This window comes from Taeniopygia guttata, chromosome Z, assembly GCF_048771995.1.
Source record: "Taeniopygia guttata chromosome Z, bTaeGut7.mat, whole genome shotgun sequence".
Classification (NCBI taxonomy): domain Eukaryota; kingdom Metazoa; phylum Chordata; class Aves; order Passeriformes; family Estrildidae; genus Taeniopygia; species Taeniopygia guttata.
Window position 1 is genome coordinate 73,816,634 of NC_133063.1, and position 23,732 is coordinate 73,840,365.

The 23,732-nt window shown below is 40.0% G+C and overlaps 1 long non-coding RNA gene across 1 annotated transcript in view; it reads right to left on the reverse strand.

Moving 5' to 3' along the window:
• Positions 1 to 19,356: 19,356 nt before the first annotated feature.
• Positions 19,357 to 23,732, reverse strand: part of LOC140681962 (uncharacterized) — a 36,881-nt gene continuing 32,505 nt past the window's right edge. The window contains exon 3 of the long non-coding RNA XR_012053183.1: positions 19,357 to 20,321. This is a non-coding gene — a long non-coding RNA (uncharacterized lncRNA). The remainder of the gene's footprint in view (positions 20,322 to 23,732) is intronic.

The following is a 23,732-nucleotide window of genomic DNA, read 5'->3' on the forward strand; positions in this document are numbered from 1 at the left end:
CCCCTTAGGAGTTAATGAATTTTCCTTTTTAACTTTCTGGATCCGACAGGCAAGCCACATCTCTTGTAGCTTGGATAACCACCAGAGGTCAGCAAACCACATTCCAGGGATTACCGAAGTGGTAAAATAAATTACTGGGTTTGGAGCCACGTGTTTTATTTTGAGTATTCAGAATACTGTGGTAGGCCCCAGACGGAGTTTGAGTAGGTATGGCATTGCCAGTGGCAGAAGGTCTTGTTCTGCGTCACTCAGCTCTGCTGCAAGGGTAGAAACACCATGCTTTAGCCTGATTTGCACAGGGTCCCACAGACCACGTCCTTTGAAAAAGGCTGAATTCCATAGAAGTAGTCCAAACCAGGAATATTCAAAAATAGCAATACCACTCCATTTTTCTGCAATTCCAGGGGAAGGAAGTATTTCAAGCTTGCTAAACTTCATCCTGGCCCATGATGAAATATTGTCTAAAGGGAATTTGAGACCCCACCATGTGGAAAGAAGCTGAGAAAAATAAGGAATTTCTTCCACTTCCCCCATTCCCAGAATGAGAATCTTAGAAGAAAGAATTGCATGGGGTTAGTTGTGAGAACTTTCTCATTGCTGGTGCCTGGCTCAGATTTTGCCTGGCTTTTATTTGCCAATTGGCCCTATGGAAAGATCTGATTAAAGGTGCACCTATGTCCGAGGCATATAGATATTCTTTTCCATTGCTAGAAACAGGGCTGAGAATCAGCTGTTAGTGTATTTTAAAAACATACATGAGTGAATTGAACAGAATAAACATCTAGCTGAATGGATGCCATTTTTGACTCTGTAGAAAGATTTAGAGGTAATATGTAGCAGTTAAAAGATACAGGAGGCTGGAAAAGAAGAAAGAAGGAGGGGGGAAGCAGGGCTGGGAGAATTTTTCTGAAATGTGTTCTGCATAATCTAAAAGAAAAATGTGTGTAATTTGGACCCCAAATGCAGGCCAAAGCGACAGCATCTAATAGGGGAAACATGATTTAGAGATCAGTTTATAAACTAAACAAATTTACTGAGTTTCATAAATGAATCTCATGGCAAGATCCCAAATCTTTTTAAAAGTTGGATAAAAAATATTGTATGTTAAGGAGGGAAATCAAGATGGTTTTTAAGCTGATGTCTTTAGAAATATATGTATATAGACTTTTTTATAGCTCTTGGCATATAAAATAAGTCATTATTCTAAATAGAAAAATATTGATGATGTCATAGGAGCCATTGCCGGACACATCAAGCTGATCTGATGAACTGGGAAATCAATAGATATTTTCCAAACGAGATGGCATTTCTTTTAATTGGTTGTGTGAATGCGATATACTGCAGAGGGCAAGCATTTAAAGTTAATTTTCATTTGGCTTCAATTTGTCTGTGTATTGTTTTATTATTTCTTTACATAGAAGTTTTTTTAGTTTATTTTAAATCCTGGTTTTTTTCTATTGGTTTACATATAAATTCTTTATCAGAATAGATGAAATAGCACCAGTGTATTGTAGACACTCAGATAGTACAGCTTTGGGAGCTATTTGAATAGCTACCAAGATTAGAAAGTATTGAAGATTTTACCCAGTAATTTCTACACTCCTTTACAACGATTGAAATTTTTTAAGTCAAATAAGTCTTTTAATTTTACCTGCATAACAGATACATAAGCAGTTGTCCTTAGGTCCTGTAGCAAGTGAACACCAGAATTTGAAACAGAAATCCCAGCTGTTTAGACTTTAAACTAATTGCCAGGTTGTACAAATGGCACACATTGTAGATCAATATACTAACATACAATTCAAGTGTTATTAAATAATATTGCATGCCCTCCAGAGCCTCTAAGACTCTGAATTTTTCAAGGGCATATGATAATGAAGCCCTTGTAAAAAACCACTGTTGATTGGCAAAGGATGCTGGGCAGGGAACTCATTTGTATGAAGTATTTTAGCTTTATGGTTTTGCATGTCAGATTATAAGTAAAAGAATCTGACAAACATTTGTTAATTCTTCAGGCAGCTAACATTTTTTATGTAGATAGTCCTTTATCAAGTTCACATTTCTCCCCCTGAAGGAGGGGAAGAAACAGAGCTAGTATTAATCTACATGTGGTAAGGTACATGCAAATATATGTTATATTATACTTTTTGATTTTTTTGTTTAATTTTTCAATACAATTTTATATGGATTTTGTGAATACAAAATTCCTTTTGTTAAAGGAAGGTGTTCAGTTTATTTGTACAACTGTAATGGCAGAGGAATATTGCTGTTTCAGCTGAAGTGCTGCTAATTCATGCAGGTACTTCAGACTTCGTATCTTACGGAACCTATTTACTGATTATATTGCTAGAGAAAATGGTGATTACAGTTATTTGGGGTGGTTTTGTTATGAAGTTTTCTAATGCTGTCAGATGTGAGCATTGTGATTTCACTGGGCTCATTCTGTGCTGGTGCTAAACATTAATTTTATATTTATTTGCCATAAATTTCATATATTTGGCCCCAAATTTTGCTGCGTACCCTCCTGCTGTTTAAGTTTTCTGAAAGAATTTAATTCACAATTTGATTATGGTTTACCTTCTTCTTATGGAGAAATATTAGTGTATTAAAGAAACTGTGTCATTCCACTTACATCTCTTCCCTATTTGATACTACTTAATATAATAATATGAGGTCCTATTATTTATTTACACTGCAGTAGTGGAAGATGTTTTGAGGACATTGCTTTGTTGTATCCAGAAATGATGCACTTCATCATTAAATTGCATGAAAGCTATAAAAAATTTACATCTCTTAAAACATGTGAAATCTCCACGGAAATCAATGACAGAATTTAGCAATAATTTGAGACCAGCCAGTTATGCTTTCTATTAGTTATTTTTTGCTGATCAGTTCCATGTTCCAAATCATCTGTTCTTTACTCATAACATGTCTAGAGCTGCTTTCAACATTTAATTAATTTTCTTAATATGTAAATAATATACCTAAGCATTTGTAAAATGCCTTTGACTACAGCATCTAAGAGCTGAGTATGTGTGACTTACCAGGGATAGTGATTTTTTTTCAGCTTCTGAGGACATGAGTCCAAAAGCAAGATTCTTCTTCTACTAGGGAAATTTAGGAGAGCCACAGTGCAACTTTCAGGGAGATCAGTTCTGTCTGGATAAAGAATTTTCACTGCTGTTAAGGATATTAAAAAGTCAGTGGTTACAACCATGGACAAAATGATCAAAACTGCATTCTAACTTTGCATCTCTAAAATTATACAAATGCACCTTTGTGCTCACAAAATCCAGCCAAAATTTTTAGTGAAAATAATTTCTAAGCTAACTGATAGTATTTCAGATAAAAACACCTTTGAGAGCAGATGTGATCCTTGCACTTACACATTTCATAGTAATAATTTTCCTGTCTATAACTTGAAATGCTGGTTCCATATTTCATAACAAAGAAGGGCTGTTGGCCTCACCCTGGCAAATACTTGACCACCTTGATTAGTTCAGATGCCTCCATGACCCAGTTATGCAGCATCTGACAGAAAATGCCAAGTTTCCTACTCTTGGTATCTTGCAAAGATTTTATTTCTTTGCAAACCATGAAGGTAGGAGTTGTTGTTCTGAACTTCTGAAAACAGCGATAGCTGCATTCCTTGCTTATCTCTTGTTTATTTTTAATGCACCTTGGCTGCATTTTGCTGGGCATGTTGTTTTGTATCTGAAACAGAGATTTAATATCATATCTTGAATCTTTAACACCACTCCTTTGGAAAGAAACCCATTCTCTTAAGTATTCTGAAAATGCAGCAGAAGCTGTAATTCTTGAGTGCTTCTAAGTAAAACTACAGTTTCTTTTTCCACTAGGGAACACATGAGGAAGATTATGTGGTATGAGGAAAAGGCAAAAATTTCTTGTAGTCAACAATCGCATGGGTGAACAAGTACACTAACTTCATAAATAGCAGTACTTGTCAATGTCAACAAAAGTTGTTCAGCTTAGTTGAAAATCACAAGATTAGAGAGATGACTCAGACTTAAACAGACCTTTTTTCCCCATTGATTTTATGGACTTTGCATTTCTGATGTGATTTCCTAGGTATGGGAATGATGGGTGAACAGTGAGATGTGAAGGGCTATGAAGATCTTGCTGCAACTCAAGGAATTAGGCAGTAGGCAGAGCGCCAGTTTATGAATCACAACTCTGTCACTTTTTCCAGAGAAAAGTGGTTTTAGCCACATGCTCCATTGGTATACATCTCTGCCTCCATTCTGCCAGCCAAGAGAGGTATTTCCCTTCATACCCCTGCTAAACCCCTTCAGTGTAACTGCTCAAAGATGTGCAGAGGACATTGGGGTTGCTTGTTGCTTTCCTTTTATTCTTTGTAAACCTACTTTGCTGCCTAATCAGATGACAAACTACACAAAATTCTCACTACAGGAGTTATTTGCCATCAATATTCCTTCACTCTGTGTGGGTGATAAAAACCCTTACAGTGGAACTACAGTCTAAAGAAAATAATAAATACATCTCTCAAATTCCACAGGGACGACCATTCATCCAAGAGTTAGGGATTTCTTAGCTCTGTCAACAAACTATCATCAAAATACTTGCAAATTAAAGGAAACTGAGGCCTTTAACTGACTGTGGAATGAATATGCCACTTGCTTTTGTGAAATAATTTGGGAATTGCTTTTAATACATTTTGGCTATACTATAACTTCATAGGTTGAGCAACCACTGTAGAAATTCCATTCAAAGCTGAATTGCAGGAGAATGCAATGGGTCATCATCAGCATGCTTCTCCAACCTCCACTTCCACAGGATTTATACTTCCTCAAGTAGAAGAGTTCTTAAATTCATGCAGTCCTGCTGCCTGAAGCCCTGGACCCCAGCTGTGCAGGGAATCAAACAGCAATCTTTCATGTGCAACAGGCTGTACATGTGATGACTTTCATATAATATTGATGAGGTTAAAGGGTCTCCTTGACTGATTTTGAAGTTTTAAAATGGAGAAGAAGAATTTAAAAATTTTGCCACTGTTTCAAAGAGGAGACCTTACATCCTTCCTTCCTTCCTTCCTTCCTTCCTTCCTTCCTTCCTTCCTTCCTTCCTTCCTTCCTTCCTTCCTTCCTTCCTTCCTTCCTTCCTTCCTTCCTTCCTTCCTTCCTTCCTTCCTTCCTTCCTTCCTTCCTTCCTTCCTTCCTTCCTTCCTTCCTTCCTTCCTTCCTTCCTTCCTTCCTTCCTTCCTTCCTTCCTTCCTTCCTTCCTTCCTTCCTTCCTTCCTTCCTTCCTTCCTTCCTTCCTTCCTTCCTTCCTTCCTTCCTTCCTTCCTTCCTTCCTTCCTTCCTTCCTTCCTTCCTTCCTTCCTTCCTTCCTTCCTTCCTTCCTTCCTTCCTTCCTTCCTTCCTTCCTTCCTTCCTTCCTTCCTTCCTTCCTTCCTTCCTTCCTTCCTTCCTTCCTTCCTTCCTTCCTTCCTTCCTTCCTTCCTTCCTTCCTTCCTTCCTTCCTTCCTTCCTTCCTTCCTTCCTTCCTTCCTTCCTTCCTTCCTTCCTTCCTTCCTTCCTTCCTTCCTTCCTTCCTTCCTTCCTTCCTTCCTTCCTTCCTTCCTTCCTTCCTTCCTTCCTTCCTTCCTTCCTTCCTTCCTTCCTTCCTTCCTTCCTTCCTTCCTTCCTCCCTCCCTCCCTCCCTCCCTCCCTCCCTCCCTCCCTCCCTCCCTCCCTCCCTCCCTCCCTCCCTCCCTCCCTCCCTCCCTCCCTCCCTCCCTCCCTCCCTCCCTCCCTCCCTCCCTCCCTCCCTCCCTCCCTCCCTCCCTCCCTCCCTCCCTCCCTCCCTCCCTCCCTCCCTCCCTCCCTCCCTCCCTACCTCCCTCCCTCCCTCCCTCCCTACCTCCCTCCCTCCCTCCCTCCCTCCCTCCTTCCCTCCCTCCCTCCCTCCCTCCCTCCCTCCCTCCCTCCATTTCCTTGTTTCCTCTCCACCTAATCCCTCCCTTCTACTCCCCATTTCCTTCCTTCCTTGTTTGTTTCCTTCTTTCTTTTCTCTTTCTTCTCATGTGCTTAATATGTATTCAAGACTACCCTATCAAAAGAATTATTAATTAGACAATCATTTATATATTGGATCTCATTTCATTTTTTTCTCAAATATTTATGAGACATGCATATTTATGAAATGCTCATTTTGTAATCTCTAAACCTACTTTATGAGTATACAGTCAGAATTCAGCTTCCCTGGTTTTTACAAAATCCTATTGCTAAATCTGACCTAAATCTGTTAAATATTGACTCCAGACTTGTTAGACAGAAATGTTATTCCAGTAATAAAACAACTCTATTAAAGATCATTGATATTATAAGTGAGATAACTTCACAATGAGTCTATTGGTGTTTATTTTAATGAAAAGATTTCCTGGCACATTGTCAGTTAAACATTTTGTACTGAGAACTGCCTGGAAAAAAAAGAGACGTTAAAATTAGCCTATAACAGGGTTTGTGATTTTGTTTTTAAGCCTTTGCAACTAAAAATGGGTAAATGGAACTGCTTTCAATAAAGCACAATAATTTATTCTAGAAATTAGCAAGCTCACGTTCCACCTATAAAATCATTCTCTGTGATGTGCAACTGGCCTTCATTTCAGTGGCCTTGATTTATAGATAGAGTTTGCTTTATTTTCCAGAGGAAGATACTGGGAAGCAGCCGGACAGAGCTATTAAAGCTGTTGTGCACAGCGATTTTTCAGGGGTTTATTAATTCTTGCAGAGAATAAGCCAATGAACTGAGCATTATTCAATGTGAGAACACCTTTTGTACAAGAAGGTTTTCTTGATGAATAGATATAGACTAAAGACCAAAACATAGGGATGTTATATGAAGTTAACCAATTCTCTTTGCCACATTTTCAGCTGCAAGACTTATCAAAATGAGGTTTCACATTTAGCCGTCTTGTAATTTCACCTGTGTCAGTGGTTTTGGTCCTAGGTTTTCTTTGATGCCTGGTTTTTGTACAGAAGAAAGACCCTGATTGCTACAGACAAGAAAGACAATCATAATAACTTAATTCCAGTGAGTGGTAAGCACAAGTTCTCTCTGAAACAGAAATGCTTGTATTTTCAAAGAAATTAAGATGAACTCTATATTTTTGCTTTATAATGTATGAAAGTGAATTCTAATTAAAACATTTTTAATTAAAAAGTATTTCACTCAGTAAATCTAATAAAAACAAAATTGTGTGTCAGCTACTCCCAAACTGCAGCATTTGCTTAAAAAATAATTTGGGTTTTTTTACTCTCTCTCTTACACAAGGTTTTCTTATATGCCTTCTTTCTGAACCTATCATCTGCTTTTGGGTCAAAATTTTTGAGGATTTCAGAAAGAGTGGATCCAGGCAGTCTTAGGTTTTGTTTTAGCACAGGTATGTTTAAATTACATGTCATCCATCAAATGTGAGCAGTTCTCCTGGTCTCAAGTGAGGTGTCAGGTTCACCTGTTTTGAATCCTGAGAGAACTGAAGGGACAAATATCTATGGGTGGTTTGAGCAGACTTGTAATGCTGTAGGCCATACTAGCAGATCATTCAAATTGCAAAGGTCATGAAAAAGGTTAAGTATTCTTTTAAGTTACAATTAAAACCACCAAAGACCACAGGTTTGTCAGAACAAGACTCTCTAATTCACGTGGGTCAACTGTAAATGTGTACAGAATTCAGAGTAAAAACACCATATCACAGTGCACTTAATATTGTATTAGAAACTTTCTATGCTAATGTGTATTTGATTCTCCAATAACTGAAGCTCTTTTTTTAATGACATTTGTTTTCAGTTTTATGCTAAAAGATGCCAAGGGGCTATGCACCAGGTTCAACCCAGAGAGACCTGAAGTGGTCTCGGCTCTCACTGCTGAGGACAGTATTTTGTGGCGCACTCTGGGATTCAGCACCACATTGCAATGTAAGACAGAGGTAGCTGTGAACAGCAGGGATCCATCCTACTTGAACAAATCAATCAGGCAGACAAGTTGCTATCCTACACTTGATGTACTATACAGTCACATCCCTACCTTTGTGGGTACTGCAGAAGCAGGTGAAAAGACTGAAACCACTGGAATTATTCCTGTGTTGATAATGAAAAATCACTGCAAATGGTAGGCTGAATAAATAATTTATGTGAACAGCCTTTCTTCTCAAGCACTGGTTATGCAAAGTGCTCAGCAGGCTGCATTTTACAAGTCTCCTAAATGTTGTGCTTTAGCCTGTATGTAACTATGTGGTGCTGTCTGAAGAGTTCAGGTCATACACCAGTCAGGATTGCAACCAATGAAACAACTCTGAGAAAAAAAGTCATGAACTCAGCTCTGAGAGAGAGAGAGACAAAAAAAAGAGGGTAATTTCCTAGTTTATAATAATCCCAATTGTTTGGCAATTCCAGAGAATGAGACAAACATTCTTATGTTAGTGATACTCTAATAAGGTTACCTTTTGAAACTAGGTAAAATGATCCCCCAAAATCATCATCACATTTAGACATTTTGAGTTTTTTGGCATTGTTTCAAGCTGTATGTGTATGAATCCTTCAGAGTTGTCAGCAAAACTCCCAGATGTCTTAAAGTTTCCTTGAGGAGTCTTCACATTGATTTGAAGAGAAGACAGGTGTAAGCGTTGAAATGAGTCTTTCTGTCTTTTCCCTTCTCTCACCTACACGAAGTTTCCTCTCTGAAGCACATAGTATTTTAGCAAGAAGCACAGTTGTGCCATATCTGTTTTGTATCACCTTTAGAATCATGGTAACACTTTACATTATCTTACAGCCAAGTCCCACATTGCAGATTCAAACAAGGGATGTTAAAGTTCATTGGTATTTTCCTTTGGCTGGGCCAAAAGAAGATTGAAATTGATAAGAAAGAGAGAACTAGAAGTGAATGAAGTAGACTGACTTACAATGCATCTTTCCTCTATAATGAAGAATGAACTTGTAAGATTGGTTTAAAAAAAATGGGTTGTATTCTTCCTTCATGGTACACAGAAAGACCTGGCGTTGCTGAATTTGCCTATCACAGTTTAGTGTGCCCAGCTATTAGCTGAGTGGTTCATAGAAACATAAGTAAAAATGTATAGCCTTAGCTCTCCATAATGTTTTAGTTTAAACTCTTTGCCCCTGCTTTTTCCAGCCCACCTTCAAGCCAGTTATGGCAGCAGAGTGTTTCCCCCAGCAGCTGCTCTGGAGAAAATCACACATGCAAGCATTTTGTTGTGACAAGCTGAGAACTAGTCTATCTACGCAGGTCCATGGGTCTGTGTGATTTTGTGCCTTTGCTGTGGTATAAAGCCTGGAAGGGGGGGTGAGAGAGGTTTTCTGACAGAGCACTGGCACCAGTGTTGGGCCTTCTCAGCCCTGCCAAAAGGCCAATTGAGGGTGCAAGTGAGGGTGCCAAAATTCAGGTGCAGCATGCCCCATGCTCTGCCTGGGAGGCCAGAAGGCCAGAGCCCTGCTCTGCAGAGGGGCAAGAGAGCGATTCAGAGATGCTTGGGATTGTGCGCCCACGCTTTCAACAGCCTCAAAGTGCACACTCCAGAGGAAACCTGAAGTCTCGTAACTGAGTGTTAATTATGTCTGAGTGGATTCTAGAGAAAAGGAAAACCATATACTGTATCAGCAGAGAAATGGTTTCACTGCGAGGAAACTAATGATGCTTTTATCAGGAACAATATAAAGATTGCTTTTTTACTAGTGTGTGTCCCACAGGGTTTGAACTATGAGATATTTCTGTATCTGGCTTTAGGTTCCTCTGAGCTTTTACATAATCAAATCAATATAGCTATGATTCACCCTCTGGCAACAACTGCTCCTTGCAAGTTGCTGCTGCTTCTTTAGCGACTGAAGAGGAAATAAATAAATAAATAAATAGAAAGAAACTTATTACAAATCCGTAAACATTGATTTGTTTGGTCTTAGATTTTACTTTTTTAATTGCCAGGGAAAAAAAAAAAGAAAGAAGAAAAAGGGTGAGGAGGCAGGAGGATATATGAATTTGTACTCAATGGGGAAGACAGATTGCTAGCCTGATTCTTTGAAAAGAGTGGATTGATAGGATTTCATGAACCTACAAAAAGTATTGTCCAGATACAGACTGAAATGTGGCTGAAGGGCACATGGGGCAAAGAAGGGCCAGAGGCTATAAAAGCCAAGGCAGGCAAAGTGTCCAGAGACAGGGAAATTTGATTTTGCACTAGCAGTACTGTATTGTTTGGGTCTGCATGCATCTTGACTTCGAAACTTGAGTTACCCACCTCCAGTTTCCAGAAAAACAAGGGAAAGCAAAAAAAAAAAAAAGTAAATATAAAAATAAAAAAAAACCTAACAAAAAGCCAAACAAAAAACCCACCAAAACAAAACAAAACAAAACAAAACAAAACAAAACAAAACAAAACAAAACAAAACAAAACCAACCCACAAAAAACCCCCAAAACAAAAACCAACAACAAAAAAGCCCAGAAAAATCTCTCTCCCAGATGCATTTCCTTCTTTGCTTCCATCTTGCCATTCATGCTCCCAGCCCTTGACCTCTAGCTAGTTCTCTTCATTCCAGAAAATTTTCGTCCCCCGTTTCCTCTCCTTTCTGGTGTCCACTGTTTTTGTCACAAATATTTTCCCCTTATAGTGACTGGTCTAACAGAGCACTCTGGCACAGTCATCACACACTGGTGGAATTGACTTGTCTTGGGACCTTGATCTTGTCTCGGGATCTTGATCTTGTCTTGTTTTTCACTTGGCTGACATCTCTGTTGCACCAAAATAAAGGAAATACTGAACAAAAGGATCACTAGCTTTTTCACAAAAGAAATCCCATCTATAAAAAAAAAAGTAATTTCATCCTTTCTTAAGATTATGTGCTGTCAGGCAGGATTTTGGAGAAGGGTGTCCAAGGACGGTGACAGTGTTAAGAGTGGGAAACTCCTCAGTTGGTGTGGCAACCATGGCTGTGAACGTGTCAACTAACTTCCCAGAATGCTGTTAACCCTGAGCTAAATTCCTGCTAATGATGCTTGTCAGCAGTCATGTCAGCTGATGTTTGTAAAGTGCCTTGGGAGTTTTGGACAGATGATGTCACTGGCATTAGCTTTTGAAGTTTTCAATTTGCTTTTGACAAAAAAAAAGGAAATTACCACCTTGCCGTGCATCCTCCTCCTCTCTACTCTCATTCTGTAGGAATTTTCTTGAGTTTTTCTACACTCTCCTTTTTTGTTTGTTTGTTTGTTTTTGTTTTTGTTTGTCAAAAAAAGTAGAAAGCATATGTCCCTTACTAAGCCCTGGAGCAGAATTTGATATTTTCCAAGTACAGATCATGACAATGACAGAGGGAATACAGGAGGCTTTTCCTGTTACAGACTCATTCACTCCTAATGTAAATTTTGTTTATTTCTGAAGATCTAGCAGCAAGCTTAATATGATTTCACATGCTCCCAGAGATGGTTTTTCCTTCACCCTAAAAAGGCAAACTTGTAAAAGCATGGGTAGGAGAATTCTCCCTGGGAGAACCTGGGAGAATAGTCTAAATGCAATGGAACTGGCCAAGAAAGCTCAAAATTTATTTGCAAATCATTTCTTGAGACTTGATGCAAAAAATATTAAGTGAATATAATTTTGTATACTTTGATTGGATTATGAAAATGGTTTATTATGCATTAAATAATTTGAGTAAAACCAAGCTCTCTCAGCTATTACTGATCAAATAATAATGATATACGTCTTGTGCTAGAGAAATGGATTATCTTCAGCTGTAGATACTATGCTGTTTAAATTTTAAATCTTGTTGTTTTTTTCGAGGTGTCTGATGATAATGACTACTGTTTGTGGTTAAGCAGTCCCCTCCTCTTGGTGTGAACCACAAGGGTGATCTCTCTTTGCTTCCTGTTCCTTTAAAACTCCAGACAATACAGGACTTTGAATTACTGGAAAAATAAAAACAACTTCAATCTTGAATGTTGGGAAGCCTTTAACTTTTCAGTTCTTGTTGAGATAGTGATAGCACCTTTGGAAAGTGATATCTCCCTTGTGCCCTGACATGGTCTTCTCAGCCTCGTTTTGGTGAAGTTAATTAAAGGTTTTATCCTGATCACCAGTAACACAGACCAAGGGGCAACAAACTGTTTTCTGTTTTTACTGCTGTATTTACTAGCTTTTTTACTGCTATATTTACTAGCTTTATTTTAGCAATGTGAACTTTCTTTTCTCAGTCCAGATAAATATAGTTCATGTGCATATCAAAATACTTGACCAAATATGAAAATTATGTGCAACACGAGCTTGTTGCACATTTCTTAATTTTTAAAGCCACCTTTCTTAATTCTCTCTGCACTTCTAGGATTGAATGGGACAGTGTGCAGGCATGGTCCCTGCTGGTGCAAATTGCCATCCCTACCAATGGACCAATGTCAATACAAGCCAGCCTACTCCTTCTTGCATGAGGGTTTAACTACTTCCAACACAGGTGTGCACACACGTCCACACACACAAAATTAGAAAATACACCCAAAAACCCTATTAATACTTACATGAGGCTTTTAAACTCCTTAGGGGCATATAGATACAGGGTAGTAAACCAGCAGAAGGAATAAAAGGCAGTTAGAAAAAAAAAATTGTATAGAATTTTTCCTTTCTATAGGAAGGAAAAAACATGTCCCTACCTTTACTATGCTCCCTTTACTCTCCCTCACACCCCCATCTACTTCTTAACGAATAAAAAAATTAAACCTGGGCTAATTGTTGTGCTTGCTGTGGTGGCTTGCCTGGAAATGAGCCTGTGAGTTGAAGGCATATGGTGCTTATGTTGGAATTGTTTTCTAAACAGACTTTCGCCTGTGTGTCTTTTTCACCTCTTTCAAATATCTTGTGCCAAAAGCAGTAAAAACACTGCTGCATTAAACATAAATCAGGGCCCTGTGCCTGCAAAGGACCTCTGTTGTTGGAGGGGGGTTGTTGGACTAGGGATGAAAGGAGACCTACCACCGCATTGATCTGAGGTGATTGTGGGGAGCATATTCAGCTAGGATGCTTCTAGCTAGTTAAGGCAATGTAGAACATTCAAGCAATTAATGAACACATGCTTCAAGTGGAAAGTCTGAACAGGGGATTTTAGTTGATGTGCATGTGTCTTGCACTAAATGTAGTCTAAAATAACACACTTTTATGCATTTGTTTTGATAGAGTATTTTACCTATCTACAGTATTTTACCTTTCCCATCACAAATCATATATTAAGTATTTCTAGAACAGCATGAAAACATTTGTTAGATGTTTTTACTAAGTGAAATGGCTCTGCAAGTTAACATAAATTCACTATAAATTTAGCATGGGACAAGCTGCACTATGTCATGCCTGCAAGCAATTTTCAGAAGTCCAAATTTAAGTATTTGTTCTCTGTGTTGCTAATTTGCAAGTAGGTTGTTAAGATTTTAACCCTTCCATGCTAAAGGCATAGTTCTTACTTCTGTGACCTCTTCAGAGCCCCAAATTATGAGGTGCACCTATCTGCTTCCTAATTGCAGCAGAAATTGTCAGCCTAGAAGAAGACTGCTGGAAATTGGTTTTTGTAGTTTATGCACTTACATATGTAGTTCATGACCAATTACATATACTAATGGCTATGCATGACCTTTACACAGAGAAAGCAATGAACAAACATCTGGAGCTTTTATCTGGAACTTTTATGGAAGTTAGCTTAAAGTGAAAGAGTTTGCCCTTATAGTCTCAGATATTTTATTCAATTTTTAAATTACTAAGAATATTAATCTAGGTATCCTAATCTGTGTATTTAGCCAGCTAAATTCCACCCATGACAGAAATGAGGGACATTACTTATCAAATCTCCCTATCAATGGGTGGTTTAATTTCTAGGGGATGCTATACAGACTGAAAGTACTTGGGATTTATTTCTGCTTTTGGAGAGCAGGAGAAACACATCCATAAGGTATACCTCAGGGAAGGAGAACGGGTAAGGTACTGATGCTGCACTACTCTCCTCCCTATCACTCAGTTCTGTAGAAGACTGCTCAGGGACCTTTGCTGAGATGATGCTCAGTCATCTGTTGAGGCATATTTCCTTTGAGGACAGACTCTTAGCTGCAGTACTGTCATCCCTAGCACTGTCAGTGTCCCCTTGAGCAAGGGGAATAATCCCATTATCCTCAATGCCAGGGATGGAAATGCATGACACATGAGGGTGTGTGTACTCCCTCAGGTGAATGGGAGCAGCATGTAGGAGAGGTAGATTTCATGTGCAGACGTATACAGAAAAGGCAATATGGCTACTCAGAAATCAGTGCTGTATTGGTGCCAAAAAGGAATGGGGCTCTAGTGCTGGGCTCTTCCGCAGAACCTAGATCCATCACTTTTAGAAACTCACAACCCCTGTTCTTGCAAGGAACAAAGCCCAGGTGGAAACTCTGACCTGAAATGTATAAAATTTCCTTTCTTCAAAGTGCTTTTATTCTCTTGGCATAGGTACAAATTGTACCTTGAGGGCCAGATCTGCAAGTGGATCCATATGGAGAAATCTTTATGTATTGGGAACATCATTCAACTCAACAGGACACTGTGAGGGTACAGAAGCTTGCCAGGTCCAAGCTGCGATTTGAAAAGTGTTTTGTGCTCCTTCAAAGTAAAGTATACTATAAACCTCAGCAATAATTTTTTTAATAAGAAAACTATTGTGCTTGTGCTGTTATTAGCAAAATTCAAGAGAAGACCAAAACCAACATAGCTTCTATACAATGATTTTTTTACCCAATGTAAAAAAGATGGAAGGAATTTTATCTTGTACTTTGAGCTATAGGGAAGAAATAATCTGGTGGATAACTTATCCGTTACACAGGTATAAGAAAGAGTACAAGTCCTAAGGGATTTAACCTAGTTGTATAGTAAAATTGAAGGCATTCTGGGCAGTGTAATCTATGCTGTGTCTGTTCAAAGGACAAGATGACAAATTCTTTTTACAAAAAACCACCAATCCCTATAAATTGTTACTTAGTGAACTTGAAAGTACGTTTAGGGAGATGTGGTTATGGCATGTGAGAGCAATGCAGAACCATAAAGATACTATTGTATATATTACTTTTGTGTTTTCAATGTGCTGTTGTTGGCTACAACCTAACCTGATGGAATGAGCATAAATCTGGGAACCAGAAACTTCTTTGATTTTATTTTCTGTTCTATTTATTTGCTGTATCACCTTGCGTAAGTGACTAAACCTATTTGACAGAGGCTTTATTGTAGTTGCCTGTTTGATATGTGTAAAGGTTTTGCAGGTCAGTTGCTTAGTTGTATAAACCTGAAAGACTCAAGAGTGAAGATGTTCCTCACCTTCACAGAGCAGCACTAAGACTATCCTAGCAGTCTCTACTCCAAGGGAAGGAAGTTTCTTTGATCTGCAAAACAGACAACACAATTCACATTCAAATTAGATCCCTCCTTTGCCTTCCTATACAGTGTTATAGAATTGATCTAGATATTACATCAACTAATTTGGATCCTTCCATCATGATTGCAACAGAAGAGGGAGTTTCTTGGCTTTGCTTTTCATTTGAGCATCACAGGGTCCATCTATCTAGTGGGAAGCTAAAGAAGGTTAAATAAGTCCAATAAAGGTGAAATGTTATTTTGTTAGATGTCTGTCTCCAGGAGAAGTCCAGCTTTTCCTTTGCAAGCCCATATTTCCCTGTGAAATGCTTGTTCGCATTACATATTTATTGCAAAACAGATGCTGGTTGTTGACATCAGTGAAAGCAGGACTGGGCCTAAGAGAGTTGCCTATTTTTACTACACACTATAAGTTCATCCCTCACTGGAACAGAGAGGCACCAGATGGGTGGTAGTGGTGTGGATGGAATGTGTACCCCACAGTCTTTTCTCTTTTTTTATTTTTATTTTTTTCTCTTGATCTTTCAAGAAGAAAGACTACAATCCAAGTAGGCATATTGTATATAAAATGAATGACAGTGCCTAGTGCCACCAAGAAAATAAAACCCTTTGTTTATTTAAGATTTTTAAAAATACATTTGGGAGTAGAAGTCACAGAGTTATAAATGAGATCCCTGACTGCTACAAAAAAAAAAAAATTATAATAAAAATAATGGCACCATATTCCCTGATAAATCTGTGCCAGAAAAACTCTTGGGGATCAAGTTTTTGTCAGTCCCCAGCTTTTACCAATTTAAATTCTTGGCAGCATATTAAAACAAAATGTAGAAGGTATTTGAGACTGCAATCCCTCAGGTACTAAATCTAGTGTTTCCTGGCACTAGATGAATGTTACCAGAGCTAAAACCTAGCACCATAGCACCAGATCTCCATAGCTGTTCATATTTATACTTAACAGACAAATATGTCATTCTTTCAGTATCTCTTTACACTGCCAATTTTTTCTCACCTTTTTTTCTCTGATAAAAAACAAAGGTGAGAAAGTTCCATGCAGTGACTGACATCATGCTATTTTTATTTGCTTTTCAAGTATGTCTAGGCCACACCTTTTCCACCCTGAACACATTGTGTTACACTATTTTCTAATTACCTACTAGGTAACAAAAACAGGAGGAGGACCACTTTATCTGCCAGCTATATGCACATCCTGAACACACCAGAGCAAGTTTCCCATTCTGCATAGGTCAAAACAGAATGTTTTTCAGACTCTTGCCCTGAATCTTCAGATCAGACCACACTGGCTTCTCTCACGGTACACACTAAGATTGTACTGTGGCTGAGTTAGTCAGCTGATAGTCACCTCCTTATGCCAAACACCAAGTGGAGTTTGCTCTCTGACAACACCATTCTTATTTTCTCCTTCCTCTATGCTATTGTCTGTCACCCAAAATGGGTGATTTAAAAATCCAATTCTAAATTCAGAGGCATTCCCAAGGCTGAGACCTCTGTATGGAGAGACCAAGGCTTTCTACTCTGCTCTGCAGGGGTGTCACTGAGAATACGGTCACATTGAAGATTATTTGGATGACTAAGTAGATACCCCAACCTGTGCCATGGAAATGATTCCAAGTATTACAGCTGATTTCAGGGCAGGTCCATAATGCTCCCTCTAAAGACTTTTTTATTTTTTCCAAACTTGCATCTTTACCTTAGTGTAACCAGCACTTACCATGTACAGTCTTTTATACTGTCTGATCAGATTGCACTATTCATTCTTTTCACACTACTTCAGAGAAGCCACCTTTCTTAATTCTCTTTCCCCCTCCCATATACCTCTGAATGTTCAAGGGCATAAAGACAGAAATTCTTCCGCTGTAAATCAAGCAAGTGAAATATTTCATTCCCAATGTTCAGTCACTGCTTTCACCTTCTGACTTTTCCATTTAAAATTGAACTACCACAACTGGCCAAAAAATGAATATAAAATGCTCAGTTATTGGTAAAACCAGATATTCCACATATTCATGCTGTGCCTGCAGAAGTACTGATTCAGCTTCATTGATTTGCTACCCAAAACCCCCAAATCAACAATCTCAGGACCAGATAAAATAGCTGAAGTAATTTCTACGATAAAGGTATGAAGACAGCCATTTATATGCTTACTTCCATTCACGCATCCTGATCTCTTTTTCAAAACCATGGAACTGCCCAGAATATAAATGTAGACAGTGAGTGACTCAGAGGGCATCCTAGGTCTGTTCTGTAAAAAACCAGTTCTCTCTACTGCTTGCATTTCCAGGACTCAGTAAGAGCATTGATCTGATGAAACCTCCAACAGAGAGAAAAACAGAAGCACAGGTTTCTGAAGGATGACATATTTTTTTTTTTTTCAAAGGGATACCTTTTGAGCCACAGAGGGTCTTTCTCCTTGGCTCTGGAGACAGAATTTGGCCCTTTGCAATCTGTTCAACTTCTGCCAGTTTTGCTGTCTGCCTCAATATCTGCCCTTGCAAAATGAAAGAGAGAAGAGGCATGTGTGAATCTGGCCCAGGAAGGAATAAGGAGGGAAGAAAGGTTGGGTAAGAGTGGATGATCATATATTTACTGTATGATACTCAGCTTTATATTGATTTCACCTATTTGGTGGACTAAACATGAACTTAATAATGAGATCCTGCTTAAGCCATGTGCATGCTTCCCCATTAATTGACTCTTGCATATTGATTAAGATGTTGACATATCCCAGCATTGTTCAGTGGTAATGCAGCTGAGAATGGGCCTTCTCTCCCTGCATTCTCAGCACTCTCTGTACTGCTGTCACTACACTCCCTTTAATGGATAAAGCTGTCGTCCTAAAGCTAGAATGTCCTGCAGGCACAAAGACGAAATTAACTGTTCAATAATTTATGGGACATGGAAAAAACTTTACCCAACAACTTCAATTGATTACTGGAAGTGTTTTGACTGCACTTGCCTGCTTTGCATAAAGTCAGCTACTTTGCAGAGCCTGATTACCATTTACAGTAGTTTCTTGGCCTTCTTCACGTTACAAGATTTTGAAGAACTTTGGCTTGTTTCAAGGGAATTTCCTGTGTTATACTGACCTGACATTTTTTCTCTTCACTGTAGATTCATGAGAAAAATCAGGATCTTCAATGAAAGGTAGTTGGTGAGGAGGCAGACTTTAAACTCAAATGATTTAGATTGGTTTGAGACTGTCTGTTTTTCCAATTCAAGTATCAAAAATACTTTAGGCAATCAGTAGACCATCACAGGCAGAGAAAACTTTTGCATTTCAGATAAGTTCAAACCAAAAGTTTTTATATATCTTGTTATTTCAGAACCCCTGAAGTGAGCTGATGGACACAGTCCAGCTTCTAGAGATAAGAGTTCATATCACTAAAGCAGAACACAACAATTTTAGCAAGAAGGACTATGCAGCAAATGATGTCCCTTCTCAGAATGATACATGTTGTCTTTTTGCTGGAGAAGCTGACAGTATATCGTGTATTAATCAGTGGCAACAAGAACTTAATTCTCCAGTGATTTTAGTTCCTTTCGTTATTGCCAGAGTCTTTAAAAATCAAGTGTTCTTCCCCATCTGGCAGCCTATCATTATAAAAATGATTTTTTTTTTTTTGGTTAACATCTTCAATTTCAATTTATTTTTATTTTAAGTGAATTTGGGGTTCAAGAAATACAACACATGTAATGGTTGGTTAAAGCCAGGAATAATAGAAAAAAAGAGGGTGGACAACCTTCTGAGATAATTTTCCTAGCATGTTTCCATTCTGTCTTATGATATCTCTTGCTGTATTCACAGCGACATATGATGTTTCCATGGTGGATTATAAATTCACCATTAGGAAAAATGGATTATAAATTCACCATGAGGAAAACAGTTTTCTGTTTTGAAAGGAATGAAACATGACAATTAAGGTAAGCAAAGAATACCCATTTATTAGGACCTTAATAAAGAAAGCAGAGTCTGCCATCTTCTAGAAAAGACAGTGAATGATAAGCATGTACTTATCCAGAGATGTTCAGTTTTGGGCAGCTATAGAACTGTCAAATTTTCCTGATCCAAGCCCAAGTGGCTAAAATATTCTTAATTAATCAAGGTGAAATTATATTGATCTTTCTATTTATCCAAAGTGAGGCATTCCAACGAAACTTTAAGATCAGCTAGGTTGTGCTGAATTTATCATAATGAGAGTGCAAGGATTGTATGTGTAGCATTAATCTGGGCGGGTAAGATCAGATATTAGCATATCAAAACCTGGCACTTCTAGTGGATATTGGGCCCAAAGCAGTAGGAAAATGTCATTTATGTTAGATGTTGCAAGTTCCTGACTTGCTGCTCTCACAAAAGAGAGATGCTCTTACAAAAGAGCAGCTGACCACTGCCTGCGCTGAAATGACATTTTGGAAGACCTGAGAAAATTTAGATTTGCTATAGGAAAAGAAGAATTAGTCTTTAGGTTCTTTTATTGGTCAGCATCCAAAGAGTTAACACATGGCTATCTAGAGCCACATCTAGAAGAAAAGGGTACATAGTTATGCAACATGAAGAGAAAATCAAATCAGAATGAAGCAAATAATGAAATCATATCCAGTTGTGTTTATTTGCTTTGCTAATTTCAAGGTGTTAATCCTGTGTTACTGAGAACATTCCTAGAATATTTCCCAGATGGAAATATTTCCTGCCTCTATGTACTTTATTTCTATTTGTTCTCCTTTGAGAAGTTCTTTCTAAACAATCCCTCCAAGTGGCAGGATGTGTTGATGTCCAGTTTATTGTAGGGCTCCGTAGTTCAGCACCAGCCATTAGAATTTTCAGTGGGCGTTGCTGTTTGTTGCAGAGCCTGTTCAAAGTCCAAGCCTCTGGAAGGATCCCCAGGAGGACTACAGCTGGGCCTGTTTGGATATCAAAGTCACAATTAAAAATTTATGCCAGGGTTTGAAAAATATCTGACCAAAATCTTGGTATGGATTAAATCTCTGTTGCCATGTAAGCTTATCCAACTGGGGTTTAAGGATTTATTTTTAAAGTGAAGAGAGGCCCAAATAGCTGTATAAACTGATTTGGGTCAGATGTCTGTTAGCTGAGTTATCACTGGTAATGAAACTTTTTAGACCTCACAGGGAGGCTAAAAGAAACCTTCCCTTCCCTTCCCTTCCCTTCCCTTCCCTTCCCTTCCCTTCCCTTCCCTTCCCTTCCCTTCCCTTCCCTTCCCTTCCCTTCCCTTCCCTTCCCTTCCCTTCCCTTCCCTTCCCTTCCCTTCCCTTCCCTTCCCTTCCCTTCCCTTCCCTTCCCTTCCCTTCCCTTCCCTTCCCTTCCCTTCCCTTCCCTTCCCTTCCCTTCCCTTCCCTTCCCTTCCCTTCCCTTCCCTTCCCTTCCCTTCCCTTCCCTTCCCTTCCCTTCCCTTCCCTTCCCTTCCCTTCCCTTCCCTTCCCTTCCCTTCCCTTCCCTTCCCTTCCCTTCCCTTCCCTTCCCTTCCCTTCCCTTCCCTTCCCTTCCCTTCCCTTCCCTTCCCTTCCCTTCCCTTCCCTTCCCTTCCCTTCCCTTCCCTTCCCTTCCCTTCCCTTCCCTTCCCTTCCCTTCCCTTCCCTTCCCTTCCCTTCCCTTCCCTTCCCTTCCCTTCCCTTCCCTTCCCTTCCCTTCCCTTCCCTTCCCTTCCCTTCCCTTCCCTTCCCTTCCCTTCCCTTCCCTTCCCTTCCCTTCCCTTCCCTTCCCTTCCCTTCCCTTCCCTTCCCTTCCCTTCCCTTCCCTTCCCTTCCCTTCCCTTCCCTTCCCTTCCCTTCCCTTCCCTTCCCTTCCCTTCCCTTCCCTTCCCTTCCCTTCCCTTCCCTTCCCTTCCCTTCCCAGAACTTCCCTTCCCAGAACTTCCCTTCCCTTCCCTTCCCAGAACTTCCCTTCCCTTCCCTTCCCTTCCCTTCCCAGAACTTCCCTTCCCTTCCCTTCCCAGAACTTCCCTTCCCTTCCCTTCCCAGAACTTCCCTTCCCTTCCCTTCCCAGAACTTCCCTTCCCTTCCCTTCCCTTCCCAGAACTTCCCTTCCCTTCCCTTCCCAGAACTTCCCTTCCCAGAACTTCCCTTCCCAGAACTTCCCTTCCCTTCCCAACTTCCCTTCCCAGAACTTCCCTTCCCTTCCCTTCCCAGAACTTCCCTTCCCTTCCCAGAACTTCCCTTCCCTTCCCAGAACTTCCCTTCCCAGAACTTCCCTTCCCTTCCCAGAACTTCCCTTCCCAGAACTTCCCTTCCCTTCCCAGAACTTCCCTTCCCTTCCCAGAACTTCCCTTCCCAGAACTTCCCTTCCAACTTCTATTCCCACATAAATTCAAACTGGGACATCAACAACACAGCAAAAACATGTTGGTGGAACAATTTATTTGGTCCTGCATTTCAGAGATGAACTGAAAGCTGACAAGAGCTTGCTCAGAATCAATTTAGTAATAACTCTGTTCAGGGCTACATGGCAGTGCTTAACTGAACTGTTTGAGATGTCTACAGTGGCTCTAAAAGCACAGCCACTGTTTTTTTGATAACTTGCTTGCATCTTTTTGCAATGCATTGTTTAGTGTCACTCATTTATCTGATGGTTGTTTTTCTGCTAAAAGGCTATAGAGTAAGGCAAGGGGCACACATTGTGCGTCTGTCAGACCTTACTCTGTTCATTTTTTTTTCCTGGAGGAAGCAGAACTCTGAGTTAATCAAATTATTTCACAGGGTTTCGGGTAAAGAATAAAATGTCTAAATTATCCCAGTTCGGTCCACATGGCAATAGTGGATCATCAGAGTTAGTCTGGTTTGCATCTTTTCTTTAGAAAAAAATCACAAAAGTTTTTGGAGAGCATATCCTTCAGCCCAAAATCTCATAAAAAAAACAGAATTTCCCACACTTGGTCCTGCTCTATAAGTCTTTGTACTCTTCACGTGAATATTTTTTACTTGTTTTGATTATACCTCTCCCAATATGTTTTTGCTCCCTGGCTCTTATGGTAAAAAAGAGAGCAATTGCTTGCTATCCACCACCTCCTCCTCTGTGTCACCATGATTTTACAGATAAAAGGAAGGGATTCCAGCCTGCCTGAAAACAGTATTTGCAGGCCAAGTGTGGGGCTTAGACTAGACAAGCAGATACATCTGCCCTGCAGCTATGTCTAGAAACACCAAGTACTGTGTCTTACAGAGTGAGAATAGAATCCAGGCCAAGAAACCTGCAGCCCCTTCTGTGTAGTCTTTGCCAAGCCCATGGAGGCTTTGCTGTTCCCCAAGACATGCTTGCCCAACTCCTCCTGGGTGCACAAAGGCAGGGAAGTGCCACCACACTGGGGGTCTGCAGGGCTTTCTAGCCCCCAGCAAGGCACCTTGGAGCATTTCACCAAGGGCAATGGAAGTTACCATAGAGAGGAGGAAAACCCATCAGAAGCATATGCAAGGAGAAAGCAGGAACTCAAAGTTTGAGGTCCCTCAACAGTAATGCTGTTTACAAGAGTGCAGAGGAATCTCCAACCTGAGTCCTTAGTGGGGTGGACAAGAGAGATGGAGCACTACCACCTGCTCCCTCCTGTGACTGCCAAACCAAACCTCCTTTGATCTGCCACTGCTGAACATCCCTGCACAGGCTCCAGCCACCCTTACAAATGTTGTTTGGAGGCCAGTAGCAAATGAGACTCCAGGCAGCTCCCTGCACAACATGTGTGTGCACTGCTGCACATGGGATCTGATGTCACTCAGACCACCCCTTTCCATGGCAGGTGAACCCCAACTTGCTCTGGTGGTTGACCTATTAGATGAGGGTGAAAAGAGCAAAACAAGGAGTGGACTGGCATCTAGGCAAGAACCAAGAGGTTTGCTGTCAGTCTTGTGGCTTATGGGGAAGTTTTTCAATTATTATTGCTAATTTTTTACATAAGACGGGATGTGCTGCATGTCTCTTCTTCCTGACCAGGCCCTTTAATGAGCACACAGTCAGAGACACACAGCACACAGTCTGGTGGCCCAAACCTGTGTGACAGAGAGGATTCATAGACCTCAGTTTGTGTGCTCTTCACCTGCAGAAATGTAAAGGATGACACTCCTGGGAAATGCTCTTTGTCTCTCATAGGCCTCTGATGACCAGACCAGAACACAGACAATGGTTATGCTCCCTGTATGTTCCTGGGCCCTGGATATGGTGAACCTTGGTGGATGCAGATGGTTTGCATGCAGGCTCATGTAGGCTGGGGTTGTCTTCCCTGCATGCCCTCCAGCAGACCTGTCCCTAGCCCCAGCCAGCCCCCAAGATTGAGAGATGGCTGGAAAGCCATCTCTGTGCTCTCTTGC